Source organism: Microtus pennsylvanicus, chromosome 15, assembly GCF_037038515.1.
Source record: "Microtus pennsylvanicus isolate mMicPen1 chromosome 15, mMicPen1.hap1, whole genome shotgun sequence".
Classification (NCBI taxonomy): Eukaryota; Metazoa; Chordata; class Mammalia; order Rodentia; family Cricetidae; genus Microtus; species Microtus pennsylvanicus.
Window position 1 is genome coordinate 19,970,210 of NC_134593.1, and position 13,012 is coordinate 19,983,221.

The 13,012-nt window shown below is 45.0% G+C and overlaps 1 protein-coding gene across 4 annotated transcripts in view; it reads right to left on the reverse strand.

Moving 5' to 3' along the window:
* Window positions 1-13,012, reverse strand: part of Atp8a2 (ATPase phospholipid transporting 8A2) — a 542,501-nt gene that overhangs the window by 446,860 nt on the left and 82,629 nt on the right. The gene's annotated exons all lie outside the window — the stretch shown is intronic.

A 13,012-nucleotide genomic window follows, 5' to 3' on the forward strand; every position in this document is an offset into this window, starting at 1 on the left:
AACAACCTGTCCGGGTGCTGGAGAGCAGCAATGATACTCCTGAGAAAGCAACCCACTACTGTCAAAGAGCGAGCTCGGTTCTCAGAGGACAGGAGTTTCGGGACTCATTCCACATTCTGGAAGGTGACACTTTCAGATACGCCACCACTTACTGGAGGAAATACGGAAGTGTAACACTTTATTGGGTAATTTAAAGAACATGTCTTAGTAAAATGGACTCTCCTATTAAGAATCTAGATTAGTCCGGAGAGAGGTGATCAGTGGCTAAAAGCACTGGCTGCTCTTCCAGAGGACTCAAGTTCAAGTTCCAGCACCCACAACCATCTGTAACTCCAGTCTCAGAAGGTCCAACACCTTCTTCTGGACTCTGAGGGCACCAGGCAGGCACATGGTACCCAGACATACACAAAGATAAAATATTTGTACACATAAAATAATTTTTTAAATTTCAGATTAAATACTACGCACAATTCGGGATCCCTTTGGAATATTAAGTAGAGTCCAGGATGCCATGAAATGGATAAGAAAAGAAGAAATAAAGAGGACAGGGCAGGAGCCAAGCTGCGTGGCCCCATGCATACATTCTAGCTACGCAAGAGGGTCAGTCATTTGAGGCCAGCTTGGGCAATTTAGTGAGACACTATTTCAAAATAAAAGGTATGCGGTGCTGCCCCATAGAGCACTTGCCGATTCCTGATCAGGCCCTGGGTTCAGTACCTGGTGCCAGCGAGAATGAGAGAAAGACAGTTTCTCACCCACCCTAAGACTCTATTTATCTGCCTGGACTAGGCTTGAGCTTTTAACCAGTCTATAGTGAAGAATCTTGTTGGGTGTTCTGCTGCAGAGCAGGAAGTGACAGTGAACTTAACATAACCTTATATAACCTTGTTCTTCCAGCACACCAAAAGGAAGAATCAGTTTCACAATTTAACAATTCATGCACATGTATGTGCACATAGACAAACACATGCACACACATACATACACTCACTCACTCACTCCCCACCTTTCTTATGCTCTCAACATAGCCTGGTCATGTATAGCATGTGCAGGCTTAAACTGGATATATTGAATATGTATATATTTTAAGTATACTTGTATTTACATAATAAACCTGTAACTAATTATGTTTAAATATCATATAGGTAAATAGATTAAATCTACACACAGAGAGAAGACCCCAATGTCCCAAATCTGTCAAGTTATTCTTTAGCCCACGGTTATTCTCTAGACAACATATGCCCTTGAACAAGTCATACTGGAATCCATTTGTGTTTCCCCAGATCATCAAGTTACTGGATTAACAAAGAAAAGAGTGAGACATGAATGGCCAAATAGAATAACAGCGTTGATTACTATCGCAGGGAAGTAGCTGCGGTTAGTTGCCTTCTGGTCAAGCTCTTAACTGCAGTATGAGGATTCCTGCTCTGCAGACAGAGGATGTTGGAGGTCTCTCCAGTAGAGTTCATGCATCCCCACATAAGACAGCGACTCTCCCTCACGGCACACTGCCAGAGGTGGCCCCATGCACCTCTGACCGTCCCAGTAGGTCTAATACTGAGGGGAATCAGGGATTTCTGTTATTGTGAGGTCAAGCCCCCTTTTTCAATACATTGTTCAAAACAGTTCCAAAGAGAACAAAACACAGAAGCAGGAGAAACCATGAGTGCTCTTCCCGCCGCTGAAATTTGAACCTAGAAGCACGTATGTCTACCCACCCACTCCAAGTCCCACTCTGGGCATCCTCAGGGACCCTCCTTCTCTTCCAAGGCACCCGGCTGATGGCCTTGTCCCTGCTCCTTGTAAAAACCTTTGCTGGCTATGGGCAGACCCATACCTGAAAAGATACACTTGGCCACCACACTCAACTGCCTCCCACGTCCCTGTGTAATCAGACTCGAGGTGGCTGTGGTCTGAAGCAAAAGTGACCCCCATCTTCTCCAAGGAAAGGGAACAGCCCCACTTGACACAGAATTACAAGGCAGGACTCTACAGCAAGGCTTAGAAAGGACTTATCCCCAGGGCTTATGCTGACATGTCCCTATCCAAAATCCCTCAGTTGTAGCTGTTGCTAGTTCCACACTGGAGTGGCCCTCGCCACTTGGTCCTGTATGGTGTGACTGGAGGGGAAGAGTTACAAGAAAGCACCCAGTGAATTACATCCTCTAAACAGGTGAAGCTCTAAACATGCTGATATTTGCGGCTGGGGCCTTGGAAAGACAAATGGTTTAAATGAAGCGATGAGGGTGTCACTTCCAGCGGCAACAGCTGGGAGGAAGCTCATTTCTCTTTTCCGAGCCACGGGGCCCAGTGTATGACACTTGGCTCTGGCAGCCTAGGCTGACAAATTCAGGGTGGCAGCGGCACCCACCCCTCCATCTGTCTCTTTGCTTATGACTCTGTGCTTCGGTCTGCGTCTCCAAGCCAGGTGGATTTATGGGTTATTTTATCTAATTTCAATGACACCGATCCTCCCATAAAGAAGAACTATGCAATGAATGCACATCAGAAATGATGACACCGTTGCACAGCTGCCCGCAAACAAAAGTCAGCATAGACGCATCTGCTCTGAATCCACACTCGCCAAGGCCTTTATCTAGGTGCAGCAAAAGGAAAGTAACTAAGTCTGATAAGATAGTCACAGACATTCAAAACAACTAAGCACGCAGACAAATAAATCCACAGGGCTTAACTGAGAGTCTTAGCAAATGCACGCCAAGGGTTGAGACGTGACGACAATACCGTGTACAGATATCTAAACACAAGGGTAAAGATTTGTGTTGACAAATTATACTGAGGGGACCTAAAATCCAAATGTTTGGAGACCACTGATACAGAGAATTTATGTGACTGTATGGGGTCCCACAATATGTCACCCCAAATACAACATCCCATACTAGCCTTCTTCATTTCTAGCTATAGACAACACTGTCTCAGAGGCTGTGCTTTGATAAATTTATTCTGCTGGTGAAGTGGACAGGCAGGGCGTCCAAACAGGCTTTCCTTGATACCCTTTTTCTGACTTGATATCACAGGAAGATCGGAGGACTCAGTCACCCAAATTAGACGGATGACCCTGGCAGCTGTCCCCCAGAGAAACCTCATCTGCATCTTAAGACAGCTGTGCACCATCTTCCACCAGCCTCCCACAGCCCACACCCCTCCCAAGAGCAAGTCCCTGTCCCTTTGTTTAGCTGTACAATGTTTGGCCATTTGTGTCCCTCCTGTGAAGCCTGTCCTCTGTTCCTGGTCCCCAAGTGTTTGCAGGAGCCTTTATAGTGGCTTTCTGTCCCCTGCCAACCTGCCTATTGTTGATACATTTCACACACTAAAATCATCAACACTTCAGAAAGAGAGACGAGATCGAGGAGTTGGCTCTCAAAAGCCTGAAGGCCGAAACTGACCAATGGGCGGTGGCTCTCCAGAGCCATTCAAGTGACGGTTCACACAGCAAGTCCTGAAAAGACAGAACAATCCACCTGAATGGCCAGCAATGTTCTAAGTTCAACCTCCAATCATTCGATCTCCTTGAATATAAAACGAGATGGCCAGCTGAAAACCTCTGATGTATGTTGTGGAGCTGGCTCTCACGAGAGAAAAAGACTGGGTCAGCATTTGAATCTACCCTGACCTCATGGTTTTCAGGAACTTTCCTGATAAAGCACCCCAACAATGGTCAGACTCCCCTTTTGTTATCTCTGAGCACTGTCCTGGAAAGGGCTGCTGATTCGGTTTCTGAGAGCGCATGGGCTATGTGCCGAGGGACCACAGACGGTACCGCAGGCTCTTCGGTGTGGTTTTCCAGAAGGTGAACCCGAGATCTAAGATTGAACGCTGGCCACAGCAGAACTGGCCATGGTCTAAGTGCTGAGGCCTCCTCTTGCCTCTGTACACCCAGACCAGATGTCCTGTGTGCAAACTGTGGGCAGGGAGCTTAGGGGAGACTCTTGGACACCAGAGAGCAAGTGTTCTCCCATTGACTTAGTACAGCAATCTGGAGAGACTTTGCCCCTTTCATTTGTCTTTTTAAGAAAAACGGTTGTTATTTTTTTTAACTCCATGTGTGTGAGTGTGGATATATGCACGTGAGTGCAGGTGTATGGAGATACCGAAGGCATATTTCCCCCAGAGCTGGAGTTGCAGATGCTTGTGAGCCACCCAACATGGATACTGAGAACTGAACTCAGGCCCTCAGAGAAAGCAGGACATGCTCTTAACCACTGAGCCATCTCCAGTCCCAAGGCGCAGTCCTTTTCTCTCCTCTGTTCTAAAGCTCTGTTTCCACCCCTGTTCTAACAAAAGACCCAGGCATCTGCCAAGCCATCCAGCAGAAAGATGAGAGTTTACCATCCTTATTCTCCTACATGATTTCTGGGGTTTTCGACTTTAAGTTTATTATTCTTGCTTTTTTCTTAATCTTGAGAAAATCATAGACTTGTGGAAACTTACAAAAGACACAACAGAATAGCTGTCTGCCTTTCTTTTCACTCCACTATCCTGGTGTCAGCATTCGGTAAGCACCTGTCAGGAGAGCCAGACAGGAGAGATGCTAGTCTTCGCTTTGCCTATCAGACTATTGAAACAATGAACCTTGAAGACTGAAAGTTTCCCCAGACATCCTGTGCTAAGGAATGGAAAGGCTGAAGCCATTGCGCCGGACACAGGAGAAACTTGCCTTCCAAAAAAAGATTTCCCACATTCCTGACAATTTACCAGAGTACCTCACAGGACAGACCACAGCCAGAGCCAGGACAGGAGGGATCAGAGATCAGTATGCAACCATGCTTTGATTAGTACTGCTAATTCTGCATACACCTGGTCCTCTGTTAAACCCTAACAACTTGTCAGCACCCTGAAGATGAACCATGGTGGACAATGGATCCCTTTGTTCCTCTTCCTCATGTGGTTATGTTGAATAAATCTCACGTCTACTAGCTTCTTTAATTGATATACTGGGGACAGGTGGGTAAACCTTGATTACTGCCCAAGCTATTAGCCTTTCAACTCTGATCACGACCCTACCATTACCATCACAGCAGGCAGTGCAAAGGAAGAAGACCATCACACACTGCATCGTGCTCCAGCACAGGTTCTTCTCAGGCTTGGCGGGAACCTTCTCCTTCTGCCCTAATCCCCATCTCTTTTTGGTTTCCTCAAACTCTGGTTAAATTTTCATTTCTTTTCGATTAATGAACCTCTGATTAATTCAGCAAGACTAAGATATGATTTTAAGTCTGCAGAAAGCAGAGAGTTTGTAGAATTCTGCCAGCCTAGAGGGAAAAGTGAATTCAAAAACAGCCTGAGCTATAGAGTGACAACATGGCTCAAATTTTAAAAGAAGGGGGAGGGTGAGGAGGGAGGTGAAGGGAAGGGGAGAGGAAAGAGAGGAAGAAAGAAGAGAAGGGAAAGGAAGGGGAGAAAAGGGAAGGGGAGGGAAAGGAAGAAGAGAAGGGAAAGGAAGGGGAGAAAAGGGAAGGGGAGGGGAAGGAAGAAGAGAAGGGAATGGAAAAGAAGAGAAGGAAAGGGGAGGGGAAGGAAAAAGAGAAGGGAAAAGAAGGGGAGAGAAGGGAAGGGGAGGGGAAGGAAGAAAGGAAAGGAAAGGACTTGGGAAGGGAAGGCAGTAAAATAGGTCACTGATCTCAAACAGAATGGCTTTGCCTGACTATGAACAGGAGCAGCACAGAGGTTGTTTTGGTTCCATTATGCACCCACACAAAGGTCAACTTGATAAATATCACCACCAAAGTCTATTCTCCCAGACATTTGTCGTTTCCTTAGAAACATCAAATACTTAACTAGCCCAAGGCTGCCATGATTTTTTTTTCTTCCTGTTTCTAAAAATACGGTCAAGACAACTTAGGCATCTAGTGGTTTCCTGAAATACATGATGCCAAGCACCTGATAATTTCAATATCTCCAACTGTAAGATACCTCAAAATCCTGCCCCAGGCATAAATCAGATAACACTTTTAATTACCAGACTTTCCTGTCAACTCTTTGCTGTTAGTGTATATAAAAATAAGTGTTCCTGATCTATTATGATGTTCCTACTTGTTGGGCTTCATGAGGCCTGGACATGAGGCCCATTGTAATTTCTTAAGCCTAACTTGAGTTTGGTGAGGCCTAGTGTAATTTCCTGAGCCTAGCTAGCGTTTGGAAACCTGTCTCTGACTACCTGACCTAGGTCCACCTACGCCTAGCCACCAACCACTAACATGGCAGAGCATTATTAGCCCTTGTTCCTTGCTCTGCCTCAGCCCATCCTAAGCTTCTCCACCTCCTACCTTAGCCTATATAAGCCTACATCTGCCTAATACCATTAAACGAGATCCCAACTCAATGTGTGTGTTTCTCCCCAGTGACCAAGGGTCTGGGTCATTCACCATTACCATCCCACCCAGCCGCAGGTAGAGTTTGGCCGGTCCGGCTCTGCACCTCCCCCCCACTCACTGCTCTTTCTGCCAGAGAACTCGGCACTTACTCAAGAAACCATCTGCTTTAGAGATTAACCAAGAGTATGTGACTCTCAAGTAAGAACAGCAGAGACAGAGATGAGACCCTCAAGGGGCCTGAAGGTAGATGTGTTCAACATAAGCAATGAATCAATGAGTTATTTTATCTTCCACAAACTTGGTGAGTACAGCTGTCCCCGGTCAGAAGCACAGAAGCTTTGCGATTTATTTATTTATTTGCGTGCGTGTGTGTGTGTGTGTGTGTGTGTGTGTGTGTGTGTGTATGTGTGTGTGTGTGTGTGCGCGTGCATGCGTGTGTGTGTGTGCGTGTGTGTGTGCATGTGTGTGTGTGTGCGTGCGTGTGTGTGTGTGCGTGTGTGTGTGTGTGCATGTGTGCGTGTGTGTGCGTGCGTGTGTGTGTGCGTGTGTGTGCGCACGCGTGTGCGTGTGTGCGTGTGTGTGCGCGTGCGCACGCGTGTGTGTGTGTGTGTGTGTGTGTGTGTGTGTGTGTGTGTACATGACACATGTGGAGGCCAGACGCTGGGTGTCGACTTCAATCACTGTTTTTTGACACATGGTCTCTCACTAAACCTGGAGTTCACTTTTTGGCTAGACTAGCTGGCCAGCAAACCCTGGGACCCGCTTGTCTCTGCCTCCCCACTGCCAGAATATTGAACACCAACACTCATATACGCATACCCATATGCCCACAGGGGCCAGGAGTGTAGGATTCCCTGGAGCTGGAGTTACTGACAGTTGCAGGTCCCCCTGATCTGGGTGCTGAGAACAAAACTCGGGTTCTCCGCTCTTAGCCACCGAGTCATCTTTCTCTCTCACAAGCCTGACTCGACGTGAGTGCTACGGACCCCATCTCAGGTCTTCATCTTCAGTCAGTGAGCACTGAGATAAGTGAGTCATAGCCCCTGTGTGTTTGGTTTTGAGACACCTTGTGTAGCCCAGACTGGCCTGTGTCTGCTACACGCCTGAGGATGACCTTCCACGGATCCTCCCACCAGCACCGCCTGAATGCTGGGATTACAGCCATGCAGCACCACGCCAGGTTTGTTCCACGTGGAAGACCTAACCTCTGTGCCTGCTTGGCAAACTCTAGAAGGATCTGCATCCCCAACTCCTTTAAATAATGATCTTTTGGAAATCAACAAAAGAATTATTAAGATTTGGGTGGTATTTCCTTACTAAATAATAAGCAGGTTTAACAGAAACCAGATTCTGACTAAATTTTGAAGCTTAAAAATTTAGAGAATTCTTTATCTTCATAGTGCCCAGTGCCACTGGCTCTGGTACCATATACACTTACCATCTGCACCACAGTCTACCTCCAATGGACCACTAAAGGTTACTATGTTCTCTCCATCTCTTACAACAAGCATACTCTCTGTGACATTTAGGTCCCAGTATATGGGTTAAACACCCCTCACCAAAATAGCTGTTTCTGATCTGGCTTGCTCACTTGTTTTTTTGTTCTGTTTTGTCTTTCTTGGACTTGGGAATATCAGCATAGACACAATGAGATTTTTCTGAGTCTAAACATAGAATCTATTTGTGTCTCACATGTATCTCGTGCTTTGGAACCCGCCAGTAACTGTACTGGATATCTTTGCTGTGCCTATGTTTAGATGGTGATCCACCAGGTAAGGTTACATGTAGAATTTTCTATTTCTGATATCATGTCAATTCTTAAAAAGTTTCAGATTTTTGAGAAGTTTTTATTTTTATTTCATTTTGGATTCTCAAATTAGGAATGCCTAACCTGCTTCTTAAAATGATGAGCCTATATACACCCAGCACCCGATGCTCAGTTCTCTCTAGACAGGTGAGACTTTATTTTAAACTTACATTGCAAAGACAGCAATATATATTTACATTAAATAGAAAGCAATTTTCCCTTAAGACAAAGCAGCCTGAAGAAACACGCTAATGTGACACAGCTCACTTGCTCTCCTGCAGAATGCTGCTCGCTGAAACACCCACCTGAAATAAATGAGTCACTCCAAGCCCAAATGAAGTATCTAAAACTTGCACTGAAGACCTGACTCCAAACATGAAAACTCTTACAGCTTAGAAAGCCAGAATTCCAAATGACATACATTGATAGCCACAGAGAAAGATGACATGCTGCTGACTGTGGGGCCACAAACATTGTTCATCATTCCTTTGGAAAATCACGCCAAGATATATACAACTAAAGAGTTATCATCACATCCCTCTACAGAGCAAGTTTTTGTTACGCTTTAATTTAAATAAACTACATAAGAGGATATGGTACCATTCATGGGAAATGCCTGACACAGGGGAACATAAAGTAGATTAGTGGTTATTTAGGTGTGGAGGGGGAGGGAAGAGGCAGAAGGGAGAGAGTAGGATGACTGACAGGTGATGGTACAGTGAGGGAGAAGGATGACTGACAGGTGATGGTACAGTGAGGGAGAAGGATGACTGACAGGTGATGGTACAGTGAGGGAGAAGGATGATTGACAGATGGTACAGTTTCTTCTTCAAGTGACATAAATGGTCTAAATTTTACAATTATAATGGTTACACAATTTCATAATTAAACAAAAACATCACTGAGCTATAACTTTAGGTGTCTCAAGTATGCACTTAAATGTTAAAGGAGATGAGAGTGTAGGCCAGAGAAAAGAGATCTCGTTAGGTGCACAGTCCTCCCAAAGTATAAGAACACTGAAACACCCCATTGATTACCATCCATTTCTTTTTGTTTGCTTTGATTTGTTTTGTTTTGAGACAGGGTCTCATTATGTAGTCCTGGTTGTCCCAGACATCACTATGAAGATCAAGCTGGCCTCAAACTCACAGAGATCCACCTGCTTCTGCCTCCCAAGTGCTGGGATCAAGTGCGTACGTCACCACGCCCAACTTGACCATTAATTTCTACACAATGACGAAAATCATTGTCCTCTTAGGTGAGACCCATGCCTAGGAGAAAGGTGCTGCTTCAAAGCTGACCACCATGGTGATGATGCTGATTCCCTGACTTCCTGGTGGAAAACGTCAGCAAGCAGCAGATCAGATACGACATCAGTGCTGAGTCCAGGACTCGCACACACATGACACAGCTCTCAGGACTACAGTGATTGACCAAATTTTAGAATTCCCATGTAGGGCATCCCCCAGAAGTGTAGGGCCAACCAGATATGACTGCTCACTCGTTCTCCAAGCCATCTTCCAGGTCAAGCCTCTCCCTTGAGTCCCACCAGTTCCGATGCTGAAGTACAGCACATCATCTTTCACACACTTCCCCCAAATACTCAACCGCCCCCTTCCTCGCTGTCTTTAAATACAACCTTGTCAAGCACCTGCAAAAGCAAATACATAGTAATTCTCAGTCAGAAAGGGCTTGGTGTGGGGGGAGTCAGAGAACCCTGACCTGGAGAAGGCAGGCTTTGAAAAGACACCCCAGTCAATGGACCGTTAGGATCCTCAGCTGCCCCTGGGATTTTCTCTTTCCAAAAAGCTTAATATAGAGGCAACATGCCTAAGTGTGGAGCATTGCTTAGAGTGTGTAAGGCAGATTCCGTCCCCAGCACGAGTGGGAGAGGGTGGTCTGAGAAAACACCCTCCCCCATTCTTGCCCATGAAAAGAGTATCAACCTTTTCACATGGAAAATTATAGGAAGAAAAAGAAATTCTTTAGCAATTCCCTTTTATGAAAACATTCACTTGAATAGCTTAGTTTTTTTAAAAAAATGATTTTTTTTTTAGAGTTGACTTTAACATCACTGAAGTGCCCCAGTTCCCTACCTCAGTGATTTGTAAAAGCCAAAACTCTAAGGTCAAGCTTTGTAATCAGTTCCTAATGAATTACAAGTCATTGACAACCATTAGTGATTCCATTAATAGCACCAATGGAACACAGAAGCTCAAGGACCTCACTGTAAAGTTCTTAGCCTAGGTCGAGTGCGTTTAGAAACATTCTTACAGGATAAGCCACAAAGTCAGAAATTGACATTTTAATACTTAGTATGATACATTTAAATGAATCCAACCATCCAGTTGTACAGCTGATACATGCCTGCTTTATTCCTAGCCAGTTCAATACACACACTTATTCCAAACCCTTCTTGGATAAAAAGAACAAATGAAACTATCGTGTAACACGTTGGAATCCCTCTAAGGCTAAAACTAGCCCTGATAGAGACAAGTATTGAGGCCCAATTGCTCTTAAATGTTTGCCTCCGCTCCTAGTTCATTTTCCATTGCTGTGATAAGCACAAGACCACAGCAACGTGGGGGCAAAAGGCTTATTTCAGTCTAAGGTCTTCAGGCCATCATGATGGGAAGTCAGAGAAGGAACTTAAGGCAGGAGTTGAAGCGCAGACCATGGAGGAGTGTTGCTTCCTGGCTTGCTCTCCATGGCTCCTCTGCCTGCTTCTTACACACCCAAGTACTATCTGTCCAGAGATCATACTATCCAAGTGGGCTGGGCTCACCCATATTAACCATTAATCAAGAAAATATCCTGTGAACTTGCTGTAGGCAATGGAGGCATTTTCTCAACTGAGGGTCCCTCTTTTCAGGTGACCCTTGCTTGTGTCAAGTTGACAAGAAACTAAACAACATACCTCTTATGGAAACTAGGGATGGGGTGGGGGATCCACATTTTATTGTCACTGTTCTGAATCACCACAGAGATACTAAAATTGGTGGAAAAAGCAAAAAATACATTTTGAAAATGTACTAAAGTTTTTTTTAAAGTGATGCTCCAATCTAATCTCCTCACATAATATTTAACTTTAAAAAAAATGACCTTAGTGGTTTCTGCAAAGAGCTCAATAAAAATATGAAAGGCATGCAGATTTAGCACTACATGGCCAATGCCAGGCTCCAGTGACTTTTCGTGTATTCAGAGTGACACAGCCATCATTCCAGGCTACACGGCAGTCACTCTGCATCTCCCATACCGTCACCTTCCTTCACCAGCTCCAGGAACCACTAATGGACCTTGAGATACATCTCTCTTTTAAGAATTTCACATAAATCAGTTCATACAAATTGAGACTTTTCATGGCTTGTTCTCTCATTTAAGAACTTTTAAGTTTTATCCATGTTGTAACATTTTATAGCCAGACGATATTCCATTGTGTGGCTTATCCACACTTCACTGACTCATCCAAATGAAGACGTGTGTGTGTGTGTGTGTTGGACACCATAGTCCTGCTGCTATGAGCATCTCTGTGCAAGTGTCTGTGAGGACCTCTGTTTCCACGTGCATTATCTATGTATGTAGTCTTGGAACTGCTGGCTCTTGTGCTAACCGTCCCCTGATCCTTTTGGAGCCATGCCAACCCGCTTTCCACAGCAGCAGCCCATCTCTCATTCTTACTGACAACGTATGAGGCTCCAGTTTCCCCTCTATTATTTTATTACAGTTACCCTGATTTGTAAAACTATAATGGGCTGTTTGTAATATCTGCAATGTTCCCTAGTTCAAAACAAGACTACATATTCAGGAATGAAGACTCAGATAGCCTAAGCGTCACTTTTTAAATATAAAATGTGTTCGAAGGGCATTCTTGAAACACAAAATAAAGCCACACAACCTGATGCTCCTTTAATAAAATATTTTTGGTTGTGAGCCTAGCCTTTAACGGCTGAGACATCCCTCCAACCCTCCCGTAATAAAATAAATGCACATAGGTGTATTGTTATTCTTTCCCAAATCTTAATCCAGCTATAGAAGCGACCAACAAACAGACCTTGCCGCAAGCTAGGCAGCCAGTGTGGCATTACTGGGGTAGTGTAATAGTTAGATATGTAACAATAACAAAGTTTTAGCCAAGGGGGGGGGAGAGAGACAGAAAGAGAGAGAGAGAGGGAGAGAGAGAGAGAGGGAGAGAGAGAGAGAGAGAGAGAGAGAGAGAGAGAGAGAGAGAGAGAGAGAGAGATCGCACGTGCACGAGGTTGCATTTCAATGACCTGCACGGGACCTGATCCGTCAGTGCCTTCCAGACCTGATTATGGTGATCTATGTAGCTCACAGAACTATCCTTGGAAACCACTCTCGGAGGTGAAGCTGGTCAAAGCCCCAAAGTTCAATGACATTTCAAAGTAGGCTAACACCAAGCTAAGAAACAGGTTTTGCACATCAGCTGGAATGTGCTTGCTGGTCAGGTGAGGGGGTTCGATTTCTAGCCTTCCCACCCAGTAGCTATATATGTATATAATATGAGCTTAGTACAACATGTCACATCTCTGCACTCCAGTTTCCTGATCTGAAGCTAATGGCTTGCTCCACGAGACACTGGAGATGCTGGCACCGCTAATGCCTCTAACACAGTGGCCAGCAGACAGAGAACAGACATTAAGCACACACTACAATGCTAAATGTTACCTTCCCATCATTTTTCTGCTGACTCTGGACAAAGTTTCCTAGCAAATAAGACCCTTGGGTCCCTGGGAAATGAATGTGAGCCCCTGTGGCTTGTGGGATTCCCCGTGAAAAGCACTTCCCTACAGACGTTTCGCAAACTCCTCAGGAGAGCTACGACAAAGACAGCCATCAATGAGGTTACATGGAG